The sequence below is a fragment of the Lepidochelys kempii genome, chromosome 5 (genome assembly GCF_965140265.1).
Source record: "Lepidochelys kempii isolate rLepKem1 chromosome 5, rLepKem1.hap2, whole genome shotgun sequence".
Classification (NCBI taxonomy): Eukaryota; Metazoa; Chordata; order Testudines; family Cheloniidae; genus Lepidochelys; species Lepidochelys kempii.
Window position 1 is genome coordinate 57,371,344 of NC_133260.1, and position 27,124 is coordinate 57,398,467.

The 27,124-nt window shown below is 38.5% G+C and overlaps 1 protein-coding gene across 13 annotated transcripts in view; it reads right to left on the bottom strand.

Annotated features, from left to right (window-relative positions):
• MEF2C (myocyte enhancer factor 2C) overlaps positions 1 to 25,952 on the bottom strand; it is a 144,000-nt gene extending 118,048 nt beyond the window's left edge. For 8 of the 13 annotated variants that reach the window (XM_073344439.1, XM_073344452.1, XM_073344448.1 and 5 more), the window contains exon 1: positions 18,919 to 19,551. The gene's annotated coding sequence lies outside the window, so the exon portion shown is untranslated. Of the gene's footprint in view, positions 1 to 18,918; positions 19,552 to 20,382; positions 20,417 to 23,453; positions 23,553 to 25,897 lie in introns of those variants that run through there. The other 5 variants (XM_073344443.1, XM_073344440.1, XM_073344441.1 and 2 more) reach the window with 4 other exon arrangements.
• Between the last annotated feature and the right edge of the window lie 1,172 nt (positions 25,953 to 27,124).

Consider the following 27,124-nt stretch of genomic DNA (forward strand, 5'->3'; position numbering starts at 1 on the left):
TTACCATATTACAAATTTTTTTAGACAGCAGAAGTCGGGAATGGGAACAGCTAGTCAGACAGTGTATTTCAAAGCTTAAAAATATTTTAATTTCTAAAAATGTTAAAATGACATTCAGTATCTTAGGAAATCTGTCATATCAGGTCAGCTCAGTTTTTAAGAAGCCTAGAACTGCTACTACTAAAGAATTACCTTTTCTGAGCAACTATATTTCTACCACTAACATTGCAAATATTTTCCAAAAATAAAATTCATATTTTTTTCAAAAGGCCATCCCCCTCAAACATAATCATTAAAATGCCATCTGTAATTTTACTTGGAAAAATAACTCACAGAAAATGAAATTCCAACAGTACTAACAAGGGAGGGTACCACTCTGACTTTACTGAATACTGAATATAGCATTAGATCCGGACCAAAGTCAACTCCTTCATGGCCAAGTATTACATTATACTAATGCAAATGACTTCCACTGATGCCAGAGAAGGACCTAGGGTAGTATATAACAGCAGAAATCCCTGTAAGCATATCTCCAACTAGCCACCACTACCCGCAGAAAGAACATGGGTGTGTGTTTCATAGGTTCTTCTGGGCAAATACTGTGCAGCTAACACATGTCGATGCAGAGAGAGAAAAAATGATATGTACATATTTAATTTTTAAAAAAGAAACCCAAATAGAGCCCTTAGTAGATCCTGTACTGGCTGTAAAAGTCCAACCTATCATTACAAGTGTAACAAGTCTCTTTGATGGGTCCTAGTCCATGGATAATACATATTTTGGGACAGCTTTACAAAAATAAGCTGTCTCTGCCCAAGAAAGGCCCATGACTAAACTAGCACAGTGAAAGAATTGCCTCTTACCACTAAGGAGGGTGGTCCCTCCACATCGGAAATTGAGGCTACTGGCAAGCCATTGAAAAGTATTTTTAAATGAAAATGCCCACACTGTTCATATCCTGTGGACACTAAGAAAACTGTACTTTTCAGTTTTGCCTTTCCCTTAAGTTTCCAAAGCCTAATCATAGAAAAAGCTAATCTCTTTCACAAATCTCTTCAGATTTTATGAGGTTACAGTTAACTGCACAGAAAGCATGAAAGAAAAATAATAGTTCTATTTTGTCTCATTTTTAAAAAAAGTGTTACAAAAGCTTTGCACTGATCTATGTAATCATTAGATATTGTCAGTTATAAAAATGCAACTTCTGTATATCTGTTTCAGGTACTTATAGGACCCCAATCATCACCTCACAGTTTTTAATATACTTATCCCCACAGTATTCCTATCAGGTAAGATAGTGCTAATATTGCAGGCAAGGTACTAAGTGAGTTGGCCCAAGATTGCACAGGGAAACCGTGGCAGAGCCAGGAATTGACCTGGAGACCTATGCAAATGTCCTAACCACTGGCCCATTCTTCCTCTACAGATAGCAATTGAGACTGAGGTCCTCAGTTTATCTACAAAACAAGTATACTATGGGAAGCCTGAGCACAATTCTCTCCACACTGTCATGTCACTATGTCTTTGATGTACTTGAGGTAGAGGCTCTCCGGGTTAGGAAGCTGCTAGCAGGGCATTTTCCATGAGGTATCTTCAGCTTGGACTCTGTTACCCGCTTTGGTCCATCTGAATCTACTAAGCTTCTGCACATGCTGTAAAGGTTATTTTTGTTCTCAGACATTTGGGAAAGGAGTGGGCTGAGAGACAGAGGCAGATGTAAGGTTCCTGTGCTTTTTGTTATTGTGACTGAAATGTGATATTGCTTTGTTCTACAGCAGGTCAATTTGTAGGCTTTAATTTTGCATGGTATAGTTTAATTTATATGCCTAAAACTACGGAGAGAGGCTGAAAGAAATCAAAATAAAAACATGGTCAGATGAGGAAGGCAGTTTCAGACTTTTGCCTCTTTAGACTGTCAAAAAGAGTGCCAATTAGTACCCAGCCATGGTGGCATTTTTTAATGGTGTAAACACTGTCCATTGGGAACTGAATTAAGATCTCTGACTTATTTCACACAGGTCAAACTGCTAACCAATAACAGTAGGAGCTCTCATACTCCAGCAATGAGGATCTTATAAGTGCATATATAAAGAACAGATAAAATAGTTTTTGGTCACTACCAACCTTGTAGGATTTGAAAAGACTACCTAGCAATAAAGGGAGGACAGTACCATCACAAATCCTCTGAACCAGCAATTTCCTAACAACTCCCTTTTTACTATATGTGTACTAACAAGTGAGCATGCTGCAACTATTTAACCTTTATAAGGGGAAATCACGTTCATAACTCCAAAAAAATGAATTTCTGGACTAATTCAATAAGGTCAAAATCATTCGCATGAAAATTCAGGAATGACTAAAATTTCATGCAGAATTCTGGCCTGTAGACAAAAACAATAAAAACTATTGTCAAAAAAATCATACTGGAACTAGTTTCTACTGTTTCTCTAGTCCAACTTATCTAAAAAGCCCACAGCAGCAGACAACAGAGCAAGTTACCCAACCTGAAGATCTAGAATAAAGCAAAATTATACATTGGGATGCTTATTTTTATGGTGTCCATACATACAAACAGACAAGTAAATACACTGAAAATGCAGAGAATCTACAAATCATTAATTATATTTCTACTGCACGATATATTAGGATGACAGGTCCAAATCACAAGCGCAGCACTCTCATATAGCATCTCAATGCACATGTATAAACAGCATCACAGTGTTTATGGATTAATTATATTTTACACTGTTTAATTGTGGAGAGGCAACATGTAGAAAGTTATATTTACAAAGGCTCTACCATGAATTGAGGCATGCAAGCATTTATCTCCGCATATCTCATAAAATCATTCCTATGAATGGACGCATGAGCTCTGATTTTAGAGAGAGGCCAGCCAGAGCAAGCCTTACTAATGTAGCATTCTAATATTATCTAGTAGCTTTTTTTAACATATACACCCTGTCATGAATATAAAATCTGAACTTGTATTAGGAACTACACAGTAATGTTTATCTTTATAGCATGAGTAATTTTGAGTTTTAAATATATAAAGACCCCCCACTCAAAGTAAAATAATATTTTTAAAATCCCTCTAAAAATAGAGATCAAATTTCTTTAATTTATGTAAATATATATATATGCAAGCTACTTCAAATGCAGCCAAGTCACTAAGCTCATTAAGTAAGTCTTTGATTTTGGGAATTAATGGAGATTTTCACTGTTGAAGAATTAATTTTTTAGCTATCAAAAAAGCCCAGAGAAATCAACTCCGCTGAACAAAGGGCAATTCAAAGATTGAAGTTGGATCATTAAGAATGAGAATAATAGGATTCTGGGGAACATTAACTTGTAAAACAAATTTGATTCTTTAATAAATATCTATTGTGTCTATACATTCTTTAATGTTAACTTTTTTTAACAGCTGGAGGCTGTGACCCTTCCTGTCCAATGTGGACTCCACCACAGTAATTGGTTCCTTTATAATTGCAAAGCTAGATGACATAGGCATTATGTTAGTGCTTCCTGTTCTGCGCTGGCTACCTAGTTGCAAGGTGTTCGTTAGTGACAGTCTATAAAGTTGTACCAGTATGGAACAACTTGTGCTTAAAGTTACACATGTGCTTAAGTACCCTGCTGAATCAGGGCCTCAGAGATTGCCGTCTCTCTTTATGACCTGTTGACATAACGATGCTCTGTTGTTGGAGTTGAACAGTGGGACCAATGGCAAAGCATTCTTAATGAAGTGCCTTCACGTTTAGAACCTACCTATGCTTCTCTTTCCTCTCACTCTTTAGCTGTCAACTCTTTGGAGTAGGGACTATACGTTACTATGTGTCTGTACAGTGCCGTGCACAATAAGGCCTTTATTTAAGTTGGGACTTCTAGCACTATCATAAAACAAATACAATAATAATAATAATAATTGAAAAAAAAGATTTTTCTGAGTCTGAATATGTCAAAGTTCAGGCTTCTAGGTATAACTGGTCAGTCTTTTATTGGGCCTATGGTCTATTTTAGGGGGAAGATATCATGTTTTTATACACAGCATCCTTTTAGACCCATCTTTTATAAATTTTATGTTTATATTTTATTTAATGTAAGGAACCCAGGTTTTTATGTTATGATTGACATTTCTAAATTGGTAAATAGAAAAAAAAATGATAGTACAATGACCTGTGAATAAATATTTCCTTATCCAGGGAATACTGTGACATTTATTCAAGAATAGCCTATGGTAGCCAGCATAACTAAAATCTAAGAGGTTTCTTTAAATATTCTCTTTGTATAGAATGGTGATGAATTTCTTTACTAGTTATTATCAGATCCATAATCCACAAACTAAGAAGTATTTGCACAAGGTAAGTGTATAGTATCTAACATTTTCTAAAAAATCCGTCCTTTAAAACTGTGCCTGAGAATGTCATAACAAAGGAGTTGTGACCGTCTACCTGGTAAAGCACATATACTGTAAGTGATATATTTTTGACAGAAATATTAGAAACTATAAGAAAGAAGATGTGTCTAAAATTTATCCAGATATGTAGGTTTGGGTTCTCTTACATCAACTTTAACATACTTCTAAGGATTTTTCCCAATACTTCCATTTAAGAAGTAAGGAAATTAACATACAAAACAGTAAAATAAACTAACAAATGGGGCATATTTCTGGTCTACTGAACTTTCTGAGAAATCTGTATATGGGCCCGATTTTGATGCCTCATGTGGGTGTACAGGATGGGGAGGTGTTCAAGGAGTTGTGTTCCCCTCAGCCCCTCACCCCCGTTTGCCCTCTGAGGGCCTGTCAGGATTGCAGTTGCTGTATTCCAAGGAGTGCAGTGATGACCCCCTCTGTGCAGCCTTGAGAGTGCAGGTAAACCCAAAGGAGTGAGGATCATGGCCCCACTCCCTCTGTACCAACCCATGCAACAGCAGTGTGAGTATGTTGAACTCCATGAAGAGGTGAGGCGATGAGCATGTACACTTAGGGATCTCAGAGATTCAGTCTGCCTCCCTCATCTCCCACAGGGATAATGTGGCTCTGCATTGCTCCCAGCATTGGCTAGTATTCAACATGCATGATAAAGCCCTATGACAATACAATAAGAATAAGGTAGGTATATACTCTCAGTTACTCTTTAGAGAAAAGAATCCTGTATAAATGACTATGGCGGCATGTTCTGACACATTCTCTCCATAAACTGAACCCTGTTAGTGACAGCAAAACAGATTGTGTGCATCTGCTGGGAATGAGCCAGATGACAGTGGAAGAAACACACATGGATACCTTGGCACAACAACTAAAGAAGAAATAGAAAAAAAAATAGACTTGAAGAAACAGAAAGTTCTCAACTTTAATTAAAAGACTAGAGTTATTCGGGCAGAGATATACAATTGCAGACTGTATGCTTTACTTCATAAAATAATTTCCTAACAGAAACTGTATTCTAAATATTGTCATGTCTGTTCTCTATTGTATGTACATGATTTCTTTTACCCTAACTCTGAAAAGCTCAAAATACCCTTTAAAGGTAGGGAAGTACTAGTATCACAATTTTGCAGATGGGGAACTAATGGACAAAAGCAAAGTGACTTGCCAAAGTGACAAAGAAATTCTGTGGGGGAGCAGAGAATTAATCCCACTTCATCCAAGTCCCAGGCTAACACCCTAAACCGCTCCATCCCTCCTCTGCTTTGGTATGCAGTCAAAAACTTTCTTGTATTATTAAACTGACATTAAGCAAATACCCTGCTATCAATCTAACAATAGTAAAATAGTGAAGGTTTAGATTGACAGTTTGAATGGACATATCTTTACATTCAAAACTGGTAAGCTGATTTTGTTACAACCTCATTATCTCTGACATTCTAGAGCTGAGGGTGTGTATCCAAACCTGCAAAGATTCCAGCATTACTGTCAGGATTGCTCTGGAGGGCTCATTGGTTTGCAACCCTAACTGTGAAGGTTAAGTGTTTAACAATGCAACCTTAATGTTCTCTTCATGTAGTTTTTTAATGGAATATTTTATGTATTTGCCTACCAAGGAATGGCAAGGAATCCACCTAGACAGCAATTTTAATAGTGTCCAGTTTTGTAGGTCATTTGCCACTGGGATACTTGTTGCCCTACTGCACAATATGATACAATATTTCCTCCAAGGATCAAATTCTGCACTGGAGTGGATGCAGCCAGGGCTTGCACCAATGTTTATGACAGCGTGTACACATATAAAGGTATTATCTGGCCTCCAATGCTGTTTAAATAGCAATCCCAGAGAATGGCCCATCATGGCAACAGGGTTGTTGTACTCCATGTTCAGGAGTGGATTTTGGAATCTTGCTGGGTCTTCTAAAATGAAAGTCTCTCATTCTGGGTGCAAAAAACAAAGTTAATTCATACAACTGTCATTCTCTGAAGTATGATACAAAGATGAGGTCACAGATAGACAAGATATACATGGAAATTAATATGTCATAAAAAAAAAGGAAAACAGTACCCCTAATGAGAGAACATGGAAACTCTTCTGAATCTCACACTAACATCCAGTCTTGCTTAATTCTGCAGGCACAAAAAGGAGCAACTTCCAGCTGACTAAAGATTGTACAGTATGTACTGGCCTCGACAGCGAAAATCTTCTCTTTAGAGCATCTGGAAACCTGATGAGGACTAAAGGGGACCCAATTTCAGCCTCCACTGCTGTGGTGTGTGCATACCACATGCCTAACATCTTTATTTGTTAGAAAAAGAAAAGGAGGACTTGTGGCACCTTAGAGACTTTATTTGTATTTCAGAATCACAACAACACAATTTTACCTCATTTAGCAAAATGGAATTATGAAATATCACAGTAAATCTTGGTTTGATGTTTATAAAATGTATGTGTATCATCACATAGGACCATTAACATTCAGCTGAGATGAACATATACATACTCCTACTGCCTCAGCTAGCAAGATGCTCTACTATAGCTCACACTGACTGGGCACCATAAGGATCCATCCCACCTCAAGGGCTATGAATGACGCACACACAGCAAGTGCAGTGACAGGATAGGGACTCTGCTAACTGTCTAAAAGTCTATTTGGAATGTCTGACCACTGATTGGTAGTCACATCAGATACCAACACATGCTCCCACAGTGTTTCATACCAGAAGCAGGATCTGGCAGAGAAAGCAAGGGTCATCCTATTCTGAAATGTTGCATTCCAGTGGTACCGCTGTTTCTACCAAATTTGGAGATAGAGTCAGGGTGGAGGTGGGGAAAGCAGGAGGATGTTAATTAACAGAATTAAATGACGATTCTGTATACAAAAGAATTTCTTAGCAGGATATGATGGGACAGATCATCAGCTGGAGCTCAAGTCAATGGAGCTATACCAATTTACATTCAATTGCATTCTATATACTCTTTCAAATACAGATATCAATATCTGTGCATGCTGGTCCTCTCCATATTTATAAAATGGGACAGAATTTCTCAACTGTAGAAAAAAGTGAAAAATCTCACCATGGCAACACAATATTCCTACCTTATAATCTGTTTCAATTTTTAAACAGTTCTTAGATAAATACTGGTTAAGAATGAATATCTGCACAATTTTTTAACCAGATTTGTTATTCTTCTTCATTTATTCAAGTATAATAATTCAGGAAGTCAGGTTTGGATTTACACCTATGTATGCAGCACAGTAATGTTAACTGTCTCAGAAACTGGCTGAGGAAGCATGCTTGCTAGGCCACAAGATCTTTCCTAACGGACCACCCAGGTCTCCATTGAAGAGGATTGAAATCAGGCATGTAATGACTAGTTTTGAGTTATTTGTTCTCACATTTTGTTCATCAGAAGGGTTATTTAACATTCTTACTCAAGGAAGTTTTCTTTAAGCAATTTTTTCCTCACCTGAAGAGGCACTTCCTGCCTCAAAGAATATATAATCTATCTATTAGTCATTTATAGCACACTCGTTGTCATAGTATCTAGTCACCTATGTGAATTTGTCATTCCTATATTGAGTTCTGCTAGCTATGGCATGACACTTCTCAAGTCAAGAAAAAGAATTAGAATGAGACAACAGTACTTCTGTAGAGCCTGATCCCACAAGGTGTTGGGCACCATCAACTCCCATTGACTACTGGTAAAATAAGCAGTTGCATATACATGGGAGGGTCCCTAAGTGAAGTCTCAAAACCAAAACCAAAGGCATTTTCTTTCTTGTCCATTGCACTTGACAGACAAATGTAACAAGAAACATACTTTTCAGATAATATAAGTAGAAGGGAAATTGTGTTTGGGAAATTAAATTTTTAGACTATGTTGAATCTAGCAGCTCTATATGTTAGATAAGATAAGAACATATATGGCCATCATCACCATAGCATCTGAACTTCGCACCACCATTAATGGATTAGCCTCCCCACATTCCATCTGAGGTACAGAATTTTTATACCCATTTTACAGATGTGGAATTGAGACACAGAGCAAATTAGGAGAATTGGCCAAAGTGGGTCTGTAGCTGAACTGAAATTAAACATTGGTCTTTTGAGTTCTAGTCCAACAGCCTATCAACTACACCATCTTTCTTAACCTACAGGCAGTAGGTCTTCTAAATAATACCTTTTATTACCTCAAAAGAAAACAATTATATATGCACCTTTTTAGGAATGATGGTTATTGAATTAATATGTAAAAGAAAGTTTAGAAGAAGTCTGTATTATAAAGTAGTATTGTCCCCCAAAGTATGAAGTGTCAGAAATTCTGATTAGGAATGATAGTTTCAGGACCTGTTCTCAACTGCTATTGAAATAAATGAGAATGGGTTGCATGTGACTCTCGGAGACTCTCTCTTCTAGATATCGATGATTTTGCCAAATAAAAGAAACAAGTATTAAATATGCATTGTGTTTCAGAATTCAAATTAATATATGTTGGTTCACATTTTCAGTGGAAGAGCCAGTTTCTAATCTGAGATATCTAGCTTGAATTGATGCACAGCTCAAAATATCTGAGACTCTGGGTATATGCACAATATCGGCTACTCATTTAACTGTTTCATACACCGAAGACTAAGGTTTGGACCTATATATGAAAATAGAATGCCACATTTCCTTGCTTTGTAAATGTGTCAGTAGGGAGATCTTCACAAACTTGTACTTACCTAGGAGCATGGTTGAGTTTAAAGTGTCCTGTTTGAAATATTTACATTTCATTTTCAAGTGATACCAATCAAATATGGAAGTGCCATTTTTTAGGATAACATTTAAATTACAGGCCAATCTTCTGATCCAGCAAAGGAAAGATGGTGATCAAAGGCCCATATGGCTTACTGTCACCAGGAAAGGAGAAGGAAAACATTCTCTCCCCCAGTGCCCACACAATTACGTTTCCTCAGCAATCTGGAATGGCATTATTTCAGGTTCTATCTGTGATAGTCATAGACTTGAATGGTCTCACTATTGACCTAACCTTAGTCCTCAGCGAACAGTGTGTGTTAAAAAATGTGGTAGAACAGAGTGCTAATGCTTTACAGAATGGAATAAAGTAACTTGTAGCAATAGTCAGAATCATAAAATCACCACTTGTCTCAAATATGGTGGCTAGGATCTGTCAAGAAGAGGCCAGAATAATGAAAAGTGCTGCTCTTCTGAAACAGACCACAGAATATTTCCTTTGTGTCACACCTAACTGCCGTATCACGTATCACTTTACATTGTTATTAAGTAATGCAGAATGACGCTAAGTAAGGAATGCACTTTGAATGTCCAGTGAGATGGTATCAGTGATGTTCTTTCCCATAGGTACAGAAGCAGAGCATAAAATCACAGGCATTAAAAACGCCATGCTAAATTAATAAATTAACTTCTACCTCTATCTCTCTTCTCTATCTTAGGGATATCTATCACACCCGCTGCCACACCCGTATCCTTCCGCTAAATATATTTTTTTTTTAAAAAAAGTAAACTTCCAGAAAGATATCAGTGAGTACGCTAGAGTGGGAAATGAACTGTGCTACCAAAGAGTGTAATATCTGCGCTCAGTGCTGAAAGAACTGTTGGAAGTAGAAAATGACATCTAGATGGGATATCCAGTACTATATCTGGATGTGCAGATGGCACAAAGCTCTCATTTTGCTGCACTAAAACTCTAGTAATCAAAAGCACAAAAATACACCGCAATATTCACCAAAGACACAAAGGATGTGATCAGAAATTAAAAAGGTTTATACTTCTAATTCTATACTGCACATCATACTACTCATACTGATTCTATACTGCACCTCATTATTGCTCAAATCAGGATAAAAAACTCAGGCCCAGATCCTCAGCTGCATTGTTATCTCAGCGGGGCTATGCAGATTTTCACCACCTGAGGATCTAGCCCTACAGTTTCAATATATATAACACAAAGCAGCTCTGTTGAAATTAGGGAGCCAGCCAATCATACTTTGTTTTGAAAAATCCCTGAATCCTACTTTCTAATTAATACATTTTCTTTAAAAATATAATTTTAAATTAGTTCCAATAGCTAGTACTGCAGCTGCAGTGCATTTAATAATACTACCCGTGATCCAACAGCCCCAGGTTATAGAAAGTTTAAAATGTTTACTCTTAAGTAATTTAATAATATACTGGTTCACTCTATTTAGTTTTAAATGAATCTACCACTCTGTAGTACCTCATTAACAGTAAGAGTTATATTTCTGATCTCTGGCATTTATGCATGTATATTTTGGATGAGGCTATATATCTTGTAAGCAGTTGTAAGGCTGTATTCTCTGGCCCAGTATTCCAACATATCAAGTGTGTTGTACAGAAGGTTGGGTACATGTGCAATTTAACACTTGTTTCATGTGTTGTGGAGGGGCAATAAACCTATTTTTTAGTCAAACCCATGTGCATAACTTATATCAATTCTTCATCTGCATCTTATACATAAGAACAAGATAAAAGAAGAAAATCAGACCACTCTCTCAGAACAGTCTGTAGGTAATGCAGGATCTCATCAAAAACTGCTTCAAAGATCAGTTCCTCATATCGATGAAAACACTTTTAAATTATTGTGTTTAAAGATACTGTTGAAACTGTTGCCCTATTTATTCTACATGATTATTGACTATTCATAGTAGGCCAAATCCTGTGGACATCAATGGAAATTTTGTTCTGTGGGATAAGGCTTTATATAAAGACTAAAGGCTGTGACCCACTATCAGACAAGCCAAACCCGCGAAAAAAATGCAGAAATTGGGTTTGTTTTTGGCTTAATTGGCTTGTGAGTTGCTTGTTGGCTAGTTTTTGGCTTGTAGCTTGTTGCTTCTTTTTTTTATTGTCTCCTTGCAAGCACGGGAAAGGGGCAAGCACAGGCAAGGGGGGGAGAGAGTCAGGGGTGCACAGCAGGCCCACTACAGTCCCAGACTGCATGCTGGGGGGATCTAATCACATAGAGTGTTGGGGTCCTTAGGGATTGGCTTGTTTTGGCCTTGTTCTGAAATGGTATTAGCTTGATTTTTGGCTTATTGTGAAAGTCAGGGTGCTTATTTACCGTGTGAAAGTTGGCAACTGTGCCCACTATGGTGCATTTGAATACTGTCCCACACATTGATCCAGATCGTGTCACACCCTTAAGATCTTCATGGGAATCCACCCCACTACACATATTTCACCCTTACATGGATGCGACATGCAAGAGATGGGGATGGAGCTGTGGCAGGCCTGTGAAGGTGTGAACCAGACACATTGTCCCCCTCCACCCTTTCAGAACATACCCAAGCTTTATTCATTTTTTTTACAGACTCCCCAGTAAAAAGTGCCCTTCTGTGGCTTTTTATGCTAGAGACAATCTGGACCATTTTAATTTTTGTGCTGATCTTTGAAATGTTTTAATGTTATTTAGGTTAGACTAATGCACTATTATTTTACTTATAGACAATAGCTATTCATTTGTTATTAAGAATAATATAATTTATTACAAATTAAAATCAATTAAGCTTCCTTAGTATTTGCATTTTTCTGTCATTATAAAGTAATGTTTCCCATGGACAACATGCTGCATTAAGTTTACTTTGTAGATGTGTTTTCCAAGCAATTTGCACAATCCTCCACCATGTCCTTTATACAGATTTTGTTAACTGGTATTGGTTGACTGTTTAAAAGCAAATACTGCAAATACTATGTATTGGTTCCACAAATGACATACATCCTTCCTATATTTATGGAAACAACACAAATAGTGTTACGTCTAATCTGATTTGCCTAACTGTACATCTCTGGATCATGGCATTAGAGATACATGATAAACATGGCTGGGTTCCAGGAATAGCATATATTTTAATAATCATGCCTATAGTTAACTTTGCCTTCTAAATCATACAATCAAAGAAATTAGAATCAGAAAAGACATGTTACGGTAGAGCTCCAGTTTCACTCAAGCAACTCGAGATGCACGAGGAAACGAGGAACAAAGAGGACTGGGGGACTTTATGTTACCAAGACAACACCACCCCTGATCCTGGGGGCTGCCTCAGTGCTGCCTCAACCTGAGCTCCCTAGGAGCTGCTCCGCTGGTCAGGATCTCTGAATCTCTTCCTTCTCTAGCCTCAACCCTGCCATGCCCCCATAGCCAACATGCTGAGCCCTAGCACAGCTTTAAGCCCCCTGTATGACACTGCAATGGCACAAAGTGCCAATGATCTAGCCCATTGGGTCCTCTAGTCTACCCCATTGCCATTACAGGACTGTTCCCTACAGCAGAGTCTCAAAAATTCTCAGGTACTATAAATAACTCAGATGATAGGGCTTCTACCATTTCCCCGAGGACATTATTCCGCAACCTAAATATGTGTCACTGTAAGGAAATGTTTACTGACACTCAGTTTAGCTTAATTTCAGCCTAATACTCCTAGACATACCCTCCCCACACTTGAGCTGCCCTAAAAAATTCCTCTCCGTGCTCCTCTCCACTTCAATCTTTCAAATTTACTTTCTCTTTTCAAGGGAAGAAGCAGTGCAACTACAGTAGTTCTTGTGGGAGACTTACATCCCTTCTTTGCAATTGCAAATTTGCAATTTGAAGGATGAACCCTCTTTCATACTTTAAAGTGTTTCCAAGATTCAAACAAGTTTAAAGATCTGGGATACTGTCCAATTACAAGTGGCTTAAATAAATGGCAGATCCCAATACTGTTGATCCCTAGTTTAAATTATTCATAAATGCGACAGATATGTGAGTGAGGCAGAATGCAATCTAAAGAATCATAGAATCCTAGAATATCAGGGTTGGAAAGGACCACAGGAGGTCATCTAGTCCAACCCCCTGCTCAGAGCAGGACCAATCCCCAACTAAATCAAGACCAGATGCTGCACTTGATCTAAAGCCAAACTCCAATTTATTTCAGTGGGAGTTGCATACATGGATATGACCATAACTATTTAATATTTAAAAATATATATTTATATGTTAATATACACCTATATGTGTTATATATGCATTGTGAAAAAGACATTAACTTTTATGAGATTTTTTAATTGGTAAAGTTCAGATTTGTGAAAGTGTAAGGAGTCTCACTCTCTTTATATCTATTTGTAACTTACATGGTAAGCCAAATATTTATGAAATCCAATGTTTTTCCTCAAAGCGTTAGAACAACATGTTATATCTCTGAGGTCACAGTTATGCTATTCTCATACCTTACTGAAAATCTTGTGACATTCAAATTTGCAAAACTGCTACAAATCCTATTTTCTTCTTCATCCTTATAAAATTGCACCTGACCGTTCAAATGGAGTCCACTAAGTTATACTTCATCACAGTAGTTTGCTGGAGCCACAAAAACCTTGGTGCTATACAACTTTTTTGAATATCATACCCCTTTCCCCTCCAAAAAAAATTCTCTACTGTCAGATGGTATTAATCTAATAAAATCATATTTTTGTTCAAGTATTGGTGAGTCATGTTGTAGCCATATCAAACTTGTGGAAATCTAAAGCTGTATTTCAGTTTTCACCACTACGTACTCTATTCATCTATATATAAAAGACTTGATTTGCAAAGGTGCTGGTCACTTGCAGCTTTCATTGAAGTCAGAGTGCTGTGGATGCTCCAAACCTTTAAAAATTAGATTAATACTGTTCTCTTACTTATTCAGATATAAAATACACAGGAATAATTACAGAATGTGACAAAAATTAATTATTTTATGCTGCTTTAGGGTTTGAAGTAAGACGGCAAGTCTCGCAACATTCTTTCTCTTTTTTAATTTTATTTGGCTGTGAGGCACTCCACGATATTTCAAACTCTTCTGCAGCTATATTTTCAGGGCCTTAAAAATGGAAAAGCTAAACTATCAGCATCTTTTTTAAACCCCATTTGAGCCCTATAATACTTTCAAAAGTTCATATAATATACATGCGAAGTAAAAGAGACAGAAAATGCTCTCTATCTGGGATACAAACTTTCCAAAATACACTTAAACAATGTTAAAGAAAAATTGTAAATGTGTGCATAGTATCGATTGAGATGAAACATCTCATTTACAGGAATTTCCTGTCTGATTTTAATATCACACAAAATTGAACACATAAATGTTAATTTTATGTATCACATCAGATGTAGGCAATGAAAAAGCAATGTTTACATTTATGGGTGACTCATTAGTGTTTTATTATGTGAAACACTAGGAGGCATCAGTTGGGTAAAAAAAGAAGTTCAGTTTCAAAAAAGGTAAGACATTACCAGAACTAGTCATCTATGAAAGTCTGATACTTCCAAATGTTGGTATAGTATATATGTCATAACTTTAACAGGAACACTTTATATTATATTGCCAAATTAGATTGTAGTGAAAGAAAAAAGGCCCACATTTGATTTGCTAATTATTTTTTAAAACATACTGTGATGTCTACAGATGTAACACAAAGTACAGCTGAATATTACATTTTAAAATATAATGGAATATACCTGGAACTAAGATAATTTACTTGATGCTTAGTGCCACACTTTTGCTAAATTGTAAAATGCAGATGCTATCTGCATATGTTCCTAGTAGGATAAGTGCTACGAATTTAGTATAGTCTCAGGCAGTTTCAAGAATGATCTAATTACGGTTGAAGGATGTATCACCTAACCATTTTTTTTTAAAAAAAAGCCTGCAAAACACTCACATACTCTAAACGTTAAGTCTATTTTCAACAAGTGTTGAATAAACTGATTTTTTGAAAGACATGCAACAATGCTCCATGTGGATCATTTTTTTATCACATCATATAAAACCAATCATTTCAAAATTGAATTTTCCCTGCTTTGAATTGTATTTAACAATGACTAAGCAACAGGGTTATAGTATCCTTATATAGTAATCAATTGAAATTGACGTGTGCCTTGCCATGCTGCAGCAATCAGCTTTTATCTCTGTCCGATCAAAATGACATGAGAACTGCCTAATCCTTCTTTTGTAAGGCACATAAGACTTTGTTGTCACTGTTGGTTTTGTGAATCGCCTCTATAAGCTGGTCTGATTTCCTAAAGATGACAGATCCCAGTGAACAGCCAAGCTCTACTGCACTGCAGTCAATGCGACCGGGAGATTAAGGTACAGTACTGAAGACACTAGCTTTTAATCACCTGTCCACATGTAACATATTGACCGTCAGCTCTCAGAAATTAGCTTAAATCCTTTCAGAGAAGCCAGGCAATTACTATATTTATAAAATGAAAAAAAGAGTATTTAAAATATTTCAATTCTTCACTTACAAGTTAAATCGTGCATGCTGACCAGAGTTCTTCTGTACATGTTTTATTTTTGAAATAAGATGCAAAGATATATTGTTAACCCTTTCATAGACTAACCTGATATCGTTAATCTTAGTGCTAACGTTTTCTACCTCTTGAGTTACAAATAAACCTGGTTTTAATTTTAGAGGTTTGTCTCTAAATCACCAAATAGACTAAAATGTAGATGTAGAAAAATGTCTGTTTTTATTACACTGTGGGATTTAAGAAGCCTGAAGTGCATTACAAAAATTATACTCCAAAATGTTGCATCAATGAATACAATAAAACTTTTATTTTATTATAGAGTATCTTATTTATGTTATTTCCACAATCAGTGTACTTAAAACAACACCAAACCATCTTTTTTGAATTTTTGGTAAATTAATGTGTAATTTAGAAGCTTGGTCCAACAGGTGAAAAGGTAGTTGAGAATCATAAAACATTCTTTTGTGCATTCGAGATCAGGGAATGACTTTTTGCTCAACAAGATACAGAAATACTCTTACGGATGCACTGTACTACTTTACCTATCAGCTGAAAAATTAACCTGTTACAAAAAAGAGTAAAAGAAAGAAAAACTTTAAATGGCAAAAAAAAAAAAAAAAAATTGAAACTTCTACGCAACTGTTAAGTTTCTACGTAGTTATTTAACTATTCCTTCCTATTACAGAGGTACACAAAGAAGTTAAAAACATTCACAATCAAACATTTTTAAAGATGAACTTCTGGAAAAAGTCTGGAAAGGTTAATTTCTGTTTGTCCACAAGGCACTAAATGTTTGAAACTCACAAGATAAAACTGTTTACCTGATCATCTCTCTCTCTTCCTCTCTCTTTTCTATGCGTAATTTACATACACACAAATAAAAGGACTTTATCAAGAAAAATGATATATGCACTAAAAAAAGTTTTTAGAAGAATCTTCAGACTACTATGAAATTGGAAGAAGCTTAAAAAGTTAAAAGTGCTTGTCTGATCACTGTAAGGTACTCCTAAATTGGCAATCCAGACACATCATTTGGAAAGATTTTAATCTCACGTATTGTTCCTCATTTATTGTAGCATCAACACTGAAAGGCATGTTTAAACTTAAATTGGATTTTTCTTGGTCAAACAGGCTAAAGAGAAAAACTCCGAGAACATGGGATAGTAGGTTACGACTGTACTCTTTCATAAGGAAATGTAACATGGGACTCTACTCTTTCACATCTTATGACAACTACCAGACAGACATCTGATTTAGGATCTTCTCTCTGTGGGCCTGTTCCTGAAAACTGTTACTCACATGAATTGTCTATCTTTATACAGGTAGTCCTACCATCATCAGTGGGACTTATTTAAGGACTACTTGCATGAATGCAGGTTTGCATGATCAGGCCCTAGATTTGTCCTTCAGATACTGTCCATAAGATAAACAGTAAAAAATGTATGTCAGATTTTTAAAACCAAATGACGTGTATTGCAGGAGTACAGACACTCTGGATTTAGGGCCCAAACCTGAAGTTCTTACTTAGTCAAGTCTTTCAGTGTCTTCAATAAGAGTTAGTATTTGACCCAATATGAATGACGTATTTCACCCAAATACAGAGGAAAATATATATATTATGTCATAGTTCTATAATTATTTAAATAAAACAGTTAAAATAAGAAACACTGTGGGATTTCTGGTTGGTTGGTTGGTTTTTGTCTCAGCACAATGTTCTAAGCATTGTCTAACAATAATAATTTTGAAAATGACATATTTCCAAAGTGGCCAATTACATGAGTGTTTGAAACTGAAATCAGCCGGTAACACAGAGGTTCAAACTGGTTCACAGGTGGTTATATTTCCATGCCCTGCCAAGCCTCTAGGGATTAGAGTTATTATACTCCATATAAACATCTTTCCTCTGCAACCACAATACCCTGCAAAGTGCCAATAAAAAGAAAGCTAGTCACATTTTTTTGTCTAACATAATTGGTCTGCTGGCCACCTTTATACCCCTTTTAAAATAAATCTATGAAATTAGAATATAATTTAAGGCAATTGCCATTAAATTTATCATCAGATATGTAGTAGGAAAATGCATTTTGTGACTAGGCAATTCTCCACAGACCTCCAGTAAAATATTGGCAAAGTGCCTTTCTCTGCTTAATTCTTACATCTTAATATTAAGGTACATGTTAAGATATTTAATTTAAAAGACAGGTATTTCCTAATCATAACCACCACATACAACCAATGAGAATAAAAACTTTCTTTAAAAACATATAATCACAGGGCCCTGAAGTGACAGAAATTATTCAGATATAAAGTTTTGCCCTGTGCTATTTACCCTTTTCATGTACTTTTGGAGTAAAAGAATTAGTAATATAGTTTTATTCTTGTTCAGTTTTCCAAGATGACAGAACACCATACTAAATTATCTAGAAAATATAAGTATTCCAGTTCCATAATGCACCAACAGTCTCTCTAAATTCCCCCTTTACACCAAACTTTATCTTAGACCTTAAGTAACTTTAATCAGAAGTAAAAAATAGCTAGTTTTGTAAAGGAGATCTAACCTTACTCACTCTTAATATAAAGATTAATTCAAGTATTATGCGAATACCAGAACTTGCATTCTAACAGAAATAAATACCAAATGCCATAATGCAAGCTGCCTCTGCATCTCAAACGTAAGTGTGAAAAAAGGAGATGCAAAAAGGTATGCACTTACAGGCATGCTTTATCTAAAACTGAATGCAAGAATTGAAAAGAGCAGTGGCATATGACGTTTAAGAGTGTTTTGCTCCCATGCCAGACTTTCTTCAGTGAACTGTTCGATAAATCCGGGGGCAAGTACTACAAGGTCATAGCATTTGATGAAATATTAAAACCAAACTGCACACACTTCACGATATCAAGCACACTAACAACGCGAACTAACTTCATGAAACTTTAAACACTCAAGAGACTGAAGGGGATGAGTAATTTGAATAGCTGGTGATTTAACTAAGTTGCTTGACTAAAAAGTTACTTTAAGGCAATCGATAGTGGAATCATATATTTAAAAGTATACAACTAACCTCAATCCCAGTACACATACATTCTTAAAAATGCAAGAGGATATGTATATGGGGCTCATATACAATCCCCACTCTATTTTATTTCCATTCTGAATTTCATATGTACTTACATTGCAAACATTTAGATGAGTAGACTAGTCCTTGAGATATTTTCCTTTCTTAGGAAAAAAAAAATAAAAAAAAACAACAAAAAAAACCCTTTACTTCTTCCAGCCTTTTAAGTGTTCACCACCTGATTCAACATGCAGCCTCCTTGAACCACACACAAGCCTCAAAGTCAATCCAATAGCAGCCAGAAGATGTCTAGGGTGTGTGTGTGTGTGTGTGTGTGTGTATCTGTGTGTGTGTGTGTGTGTGAGTGCACAGCGTGGAGGAGGAGAAAGTGGCTGTGCTGCTGGCTAGATTAAAAGTAACCGGACTCGTCCTGAAAGCGTCCAGGAAGGAAGTGACAGAAGGCAAATGGGAAAAAGAGAGCAGCTCACAGCCTTTGTAACATCGCGGAGGGGGGAAAGGAAGAGGCAAGGAAGGGATTCAAAACTACACGCTTGATGAGGTGTCCTTTTCTGCGTTTCTCCCCCTTCCTCCCTTCTCTCTGTCTCTCTCTCGCTGTCTCTCCCACAATCCCAAACGAATGACTCTCTCCTCCCGAGCTGGAGAAATAATCAGTTTCACTCTTGCAAAAAGAGGGCGGGATCAGATCCCGAAAGCGTTTTAATAAAACAAACATAGAGCGGCAGCAGCTCCTTTCCTTGCCCCTCTAGTCTAAACTAGATTGATAAATTACTCCACTACACTACTTTAATTATGTATATGGTATGCAGAATAAATCACCGAACATCAGCACCTCAATCAAGCACTTTTTAAATGATAATTGCATCTTGGGTGAATCAATCTCTCCATTCCTGACATTTTGCTAATTTTAGTTTTGCGGTGGGGGTAATGGCATATGCCACAGGCAAACCTAATGACAATGCTTTATAATACAAAATTAAGAAAACACGGCAAGCGGGTGCATGTCCCCCCCCCCGCCTCCCCCTTTCTGGTGCGTTACAGCAGCAATAGGACACAAGACCACTGCAGGATCTGGGAGAGAGACACTCTGGGCCAGCTCAGAAACAGCCACGGCAAATGCTGCGCACACTGGAATTGCGGCTAATAAAGGGCGCCCAATGTCCTTCAGTGGCAACACTTACACAAAACAATCGCTGTCTGAATGCGAGGAGTTAGGGGGGAAAGGGGTTTACAACTATATTTTAAATGCTGCTACCCTAATATGCCCGTGATCGTCCCCATATGTGTTCGGCAGGAAAATATCTGGGCATCAATACATTCCAATGTCTATGTACAAGAAAGCGGAGATAGGTACCCAACTGAAATAGAGTGTGCCGGCAATTATTAAAGGAGAATAAACTGAAAGGGGCGCTGAAATGCAAGCGGCAGAGAAGATCCACTAGCATCATCAGCCCAGCAACTGGGGGCTGTCAGGCCAGCAACTTTTTAATCGGTTTCGAAACATATCCAAACATATCTGTGCAGCAGGCGTGTGTATTTTTAGCCCGCATGACATTTCCTACCCTGTCTCCCTGCACCTTTATTGGCCTCTTCCTTCGGAGCCTTCGGTCTGTAAACCAACCCAACTTCCCAAAAGCATTAGACTTCCGTATCCAATTGCTGGTGACTTCACTTACCCTGGGCTGCTTCAGCTGTACAGGAAGCAGACACGGGGCTAGGAGAGAAACGATCGTGATGCTAACGTTTGGGGGAATGCAAATATACAGACTCCCTCAGGGAACAGGGTTGCTGGTTAGATAAAGTACTGTTTGCCTCATTGCACAAGTCCAAATCAGACCCTACTGCATGAGATGGTCTTTCTGCAGACTTTTCCACAGAAATGTAGTATTTCCAACACACTATATAATAGGACAGAACCTTCTTCATATGCTCATTTACCTTTACAACCAGTATTGAAAAGACTCTTCTGTATACAAATTAAAGTCAAAATTAAGCATATTTAAAAATTTGTGAGTAAAACTATTTTGCTGATTCTTGTTTTAACTTTTATGTAGATAGCCAGCTTCTATAATGCTTTGAGAGCAACAGGAGACTTTATAAAGGTATAAGCCATAACAGACAGGAGTAAAGGAAACCTGAGGAATATATATAAAATCAAAGCAGTGAATAAAACAACAGTGAGATTTATTTTGGTTTACTTTATTTTTATTTCAAGGGCCTAATCCTACACATTTTTTGCATGTAAATATCCCACTGGGCCATTGACTGACTTCTAAAATTTCAGTGTAGGTAATTAATAAATATCTGCTTACTTTATTGTATATTCTAAAGCAGGAATGCTCAAAGCATGACCAGATCTGAAGGAAACTGATGGAGTTATAAAACATTGCCCATGACTGTTCTCAGTTTTGATAATTAGGTGGTGCCTTAACTCACTACAAGTCCCATAACCCTCTACTCCATCATGATCAGATTTGATAATAGTGGGCAGCCAATTCTTACTGGACAGATATCCACATCCCATAAAACACAACAACAATTCTCATAATTAATAATAAATAAACATAAACATTTATACTGCAGTAGCATCTAGAGGCCTCAGCCAGGTAGGCACCATACAGACATATAATAAATGACAGTAGTTGGCACACAGGTTAGCAGTTTCAGCAGAGGGGCCAAAACCTGGGAGAACATGAAGTCTGAACTACTCTTTCAGCCCTAGTGGTCTCACCAGGTTTGGAGTGAGGCACGCTGATCCTACCCCTGCTGTGCCTGTTCTGTAGCTAGAGTTTCATTCTCCCAAGCGTCAATATAGCACCAGTCTTTCCCACAGCAATACCACTAATATTTTCTTAGTTTAAAAAAAATGCTTTGGGACATCTAGTTTTCATTATGCGTTGGGACATCTAGTTTCCAGGCTCACACCTTTGTGCTGTAGATGAAAATGGCGGTAATCTGCTGCATTTTGTGCAAGCTAAATGCATCTTTCAGGCTTTTGTCTAGTTGCTCGAGCAGACCCTTCAGTTGGCAGGGTAAAGCTCGGATGGTACCTCAATTCAACATCAAGAAATCAGATAGCAATTACCACAACAAAGTAATATGTACAGCTGCTTAATATGTCTACTATGCCTTCCACATTTTTAGGCTCTGAGGGCCTAATCTTTAAATAGTTGTGACCTTCATATATTAGAGTATCTGTAAACTGTGCCAGGTTTTTGTCAGAGCACAATTCACCAAAACAAGGTAGAGGACACCTCCATCTTAAACCAGAGTTCAAACATTAAGCGGAAAAATAGACAGCTGGACAGATCTACAGTAGAGGGCATGCTTCCTCATCAATCTGAGGATTCAATAAAGCATGTATTAGTGCACAAATATGCAATATCTTTTGACATATGTGCAGAAGCTTTCTACCTGGTAGGGTTAATTTTAGAATGTGGAATAATTTTAAACAACAAAAAATCTTTGCTTTGTTATCTGCACCAAGTTTTAAAAACATGCATCATAAATAGCAAATATTTTTGGGGAGAATCCCCATTGGACTTCTTCCAAAATAGTCTAATCTAAGCTATAGTTCCTGTTGTAAACTGGTCATTCATAGGCCTGTTGACAACCTGTACTATGAAAAACGTTGCACCTTTTTCCAACTGCACCACCTGCCATATCTGAATTAAACAATAAAGCATAACATGAGGTGGGATCATTAGAAGTTCAGATCCCCAAAGCCTTATTAGAATGAGATACAGCCAAGTGTCTCTTTTCCTTAGAGTGTGATTATCTCATGGTTATCTTAGTGAGCACCCCTATAAAGGGTCTTAGTAAAGTCCATTTTTAATTTTCTTAAAAGAAATGAGGCTACCAATTTACATCATTAAGTGACATTTTAACAGAAGAAGACTGAGATTAGGGCAAAATGATCCACAGACTTTGCATCCTAACCCTGGGGTGGTATAGTTTCTATTTTCTGTGCAGAGTTCTGCCACACCCAACTCCACCTCTTGCTCTTATAACCACCTCTCTATCTCATAACAGTAGTGTACTAAAGCACTTCTTCCTATGTCTGTCTGCTTTTTAACTTGGCCCATGCTGGGGGTAGCTTTTGAAGTGAGCTTTAAAAAATTATTTTAAAGTGAGCTGGGGCGGTTGCCACAGCAACCCACCCTGAGAGGAATCAAGGCTATAGATTAATCTACCCCACAAGATTATTCAACAGTACTGTATTTGTTCTGCAGTCATTCAGAATATTCCTTCAATTCATATGCCTTTATAATTGAACATAATGTATACATTCGGAAAATCTCAAAGATAATAGGATATGGATTGCAGGAGCAGAATTTAAATATTTTATAAACCAAGAAAAGAACTGGAATGTATATAATTTCTTGTCAAATGAATTAATTATAAAAGATATTCACAAGGCATGGCTGAGACACGAACTTTAAATAAAATGGTATGCCATTACTAAAATGGTGTAATGCACAGCAAGCAATTATTACAGAAAGCCTTTGTCAATGGTATACCTGTAAGTACACAATACAGAAGAGTTTGCTGTCAAGGCTTTGCTCTGAGCCTAAAATTTGAAATTATAAATACTACTTAATAATATTAAATACAATAAATATTAAACACTCACCATATACACCCTCTTTATTGTCAAAATCATCCGCCTCCAATGCTTTACTTAATCTGTTCCATAGTAGTTACTTCACAGTTTACAATTCTTATTCGGCACCTTAGATATTTAAAAGCACAAAAGTAGCATATTATTAAAATGTAGGTCTGTGGTAGTGATGCAAATACATTTAAAGAGATGTATGAAAGAAACAGCTTCTGAAAAAAACTGAGGCTTTATTGTTCTGAACTTACATCTCACGATCATATCACTTTTAACTATATATGATCAAATACCTTTATGTATTAAACAACTGCAGTAAAATCCATCTGAATCCTACTTTGGGGATGCTGAAATATCAATAAAATTGTGAATGGTAATAAAACTATTGATTGCAGATTGTAATAATCTTCCAAGTAGGTATTATATAAAATAATACATTTATGGTTGCATTAACTGTTTTTTTTAAACAGTTCACTCACTGCTTAATGAAAAGGTATACTGTACAGATGTAACAATTAAAATTATTGTGTCAGATACTGGAATTTTATGGCAAAGTGTATTCATCAATGTATTTTCTTCTTTTAAGAACTATTGTTTTTTACACAACAACAACCATCTGAGGAAGGTTCCATAAAGGCCTACCTTCTAGATTGCAAAACTGCCTGTAATCAGAACACTTTTCTTCTTGTATTGTCTGTCCGGCCTTCTGTACACCCAAACTGTAATGTGTCCCCCAGCAAAGTAATCGAGTAAATGGCCAGGTTTATAGCTGTAGACTATTTGAATCATTTGGACCATTTCTTATCTGATAGTTTCCTGATAATATCTTGCCTACTTTAAAAAAATTCATTTTTATTTGCATATTTGAAATGGCTTGAGAATTACTGCACAAGACAGTGTTTGAGTTTTAGGAGAAGCTTATTATTGTTCATAACCAGGAAGTTAGTGTATCTCTTGAGGTCATTCACAAAACACTCAGATTTACACAAGATTGGTCCTGCAAAATCCCCCTCACAGGCACAGTATGCCTGGTTTCACCTCCCAACTACAGTGTGGGTCCCTTTCTTTAAACTTTTTATACTAGGGGTGGGCTAGATTCCAAAGAGGGGCAATAAGGGGGGGGGAAGGGGGGAGATACTTCTGAGCCTCTCAGGAACTTGGGACTCTGGCCAGCCTTTGCCAAACATCTACAAGCCCACAGCCAAGGACTGCTTTTGAGTCAAAACAGCCCAAACCCCAGCAGATGATTCTTATGGCCACTCAATCCGCTGACACTGCACACATTACAGACCAATCAAAAGTACAGTAAAGCAACAGCCGCGCAGTACCCGTTTGATTTCCCCTCCTCTCCTCCCGCTTCAGGCTGCTGCCGGTGTAGTGTCAGAAAAAGAACAGCCAACACGTGTTACGCGTTGGTACTGGTAGCAAAATGTGTCCGTAGCGGCTTTTGACACTACACCCGGCACCGGGGCTCAGCTCCAAGATCTCTCCCTCCTCTCGGATTTGTAACTCACAGTTCAACGAGCGGGTGTGTGTGCACAGTGTGTGCTTAGGAGAAAGAGAGGGGAGGGACAAACGCCGTTTGTGTGCACTAGGGCAATAGGTCTTGGGTGTGCACAGGGGATGTCACTCGTGGACATGAACTGGGAAGAGAGGGACAAAGGTGCGTGCGCACTGAAGACAGGGCAGCAAGTGTCACCCGTGAACATGGAAGGTGGTGTGGGTGTGTGCACATACACACATTAGGAGGCGAGAGGCAGATTTCGGGTGTATGGGCCCCCGGGGGGGGTGGTTAATGTGTCCTGGATGTTGGGAGAGAGTGCTGTTGGGTGTACCCGTGGAAGGCATGATGGAGCGGGAGGAGTACAAGGAGTGTGACCTACGCGTTTGGAGTGAAAGGAGGGTGGAAGAAGTGGGTAGCAGAGGAGGAGGACGAGGTCCTACGCGCTGTGTGTCTCTGAGCTGAGAGACAGAAGAGCATCATCTGTCTCATGGATAGGTTGTGGAGAGCCGGCGATGTGCCTGTGGGTATGCGCGCGCGCGCGCAATAGGGGAGCGATGCGGTGCGTGCACCCTGTGGAGGACCCGCGTGCGCGCGCTGTCGAGGCGAGCCCGGCTTTATGGATGTGAGCTTCCGGAAGGCGGTAAGAATGCCACGTGTGTGCGCGCCCTGGGGCAGGGACGGGCGGCGCGTGTGTATGTGTGCGCGCGCACTGGAGGGAGAGTGGCGTGGCGCAGGGTGAGAGGGAGGGAAGGGCTTTTTGTGTGCGCACTGAAATGGGCCGGGGGGGGGGGGTTGTCACTCACAGTGCGGGGGTGGAAGTGGGTTGCAGAATTTGTTTGCTCTGGGACAGCATAGTAACCATGACTTCTTTCCCTGCCCCTCTCCGACTAGAAAAGCCCGGAGGAGGCAGAGGAGAGGCGCATTAAGGAGGACCAAAATAAAGCAGAAATGCACTTACATGCCGGACACCGTCTGGATGCCCAAGAGTCACACAGTGCGCTCTATGCCCTGCGTTATCAGTCAGTCAGCCAGACTAGGCACCACTGCCCAGTCTTCCTCGCCTCCTGCTCCCCCCGCCACTGCCCCTGGTTCGCCCGTCTGGACTCAGGGTCCCGCAGGGCTTGGGCGGGAGGGAAGGAGCAGGAACACGTGGGGGCTGCCTGTCATCATAGCGGAGCCATCAGCGCTCCCAGGTCCTCTACTGCCGCGGCTCCCAGTCCCATCCGCACGCGCCGTGTGCGCCTCGGCTGGAGCAGGCTCAGCAGGGGCTGCTGGCAAGAGAGTGCTGCTAAGTCCCCTGCTCTTCCTCCACGGGGATCATTTGGAAAGGTGGATGGGGGGGGGGGGGGGAGGGATAAGCTGTGCATTTTTAAAACGCGCCATTAAACCATACCAGCATGGATCCCACCTACCCACTTACATCTCACCGTGCAAAGAGGTTTGCTGCAGTCGGTGAGTCCTGCCCAAGGCGGAGATCCATCCCTCTTTCTGTTTGCAGAGCAGCTGCAGCGCTCATGCAAACGAGCAGGATTTGGGGGTTTTTGAAAGCACACATATGCTTTAAAAACAGAATACTGATCTGGTTGGCTGTGGTAGTGGATTCAGACTGATAAGGGTGTGAGGTTATTTTTGTTTGTTTGTTTGTTTTTGGCAGTATCTTGAATCTTCGTGGAATTATATTTGCATTGTTTGCTAGGTGCAAACTCAGAAGAATAAATGTGATAACACCCCTTCTTTTGCTTCAGGAGTTTCTCAGCATTTACATTAGATGTCACTTGTTTCAGGAGTTTATTATAACTGAGCTGGGCAAATCACTGGCTACTGAAATATTCCCAGACACCTCCCCCTCCCCCCAAACAGTGGTGATTGTAGAGCTGCGTCAATTATTTGGGCTAAAAAACTTTTATTACAACTTTGTTGTTATTTAAAATAACAGAAAGAGAGAGAGATGCGAATGACAGGAAATTCTAACTCAGGGTTGCATCTGTGAAAGTCTTGAAAATCCATCAGCAACCTTAACTCTGCTCCGGACTCCACTACCTAGTGAGCTGAGCTGTGCTGTGCATGAACCCACGTGACAGAGATATGGCTCCTGTGCTAAACCTGTCAAGCACTTTACATTTTTTGTCTGCCTCTCTGTCCTTGGTGGCTACAACTAGTATTTGTACAGTATAAATAGGTTTAT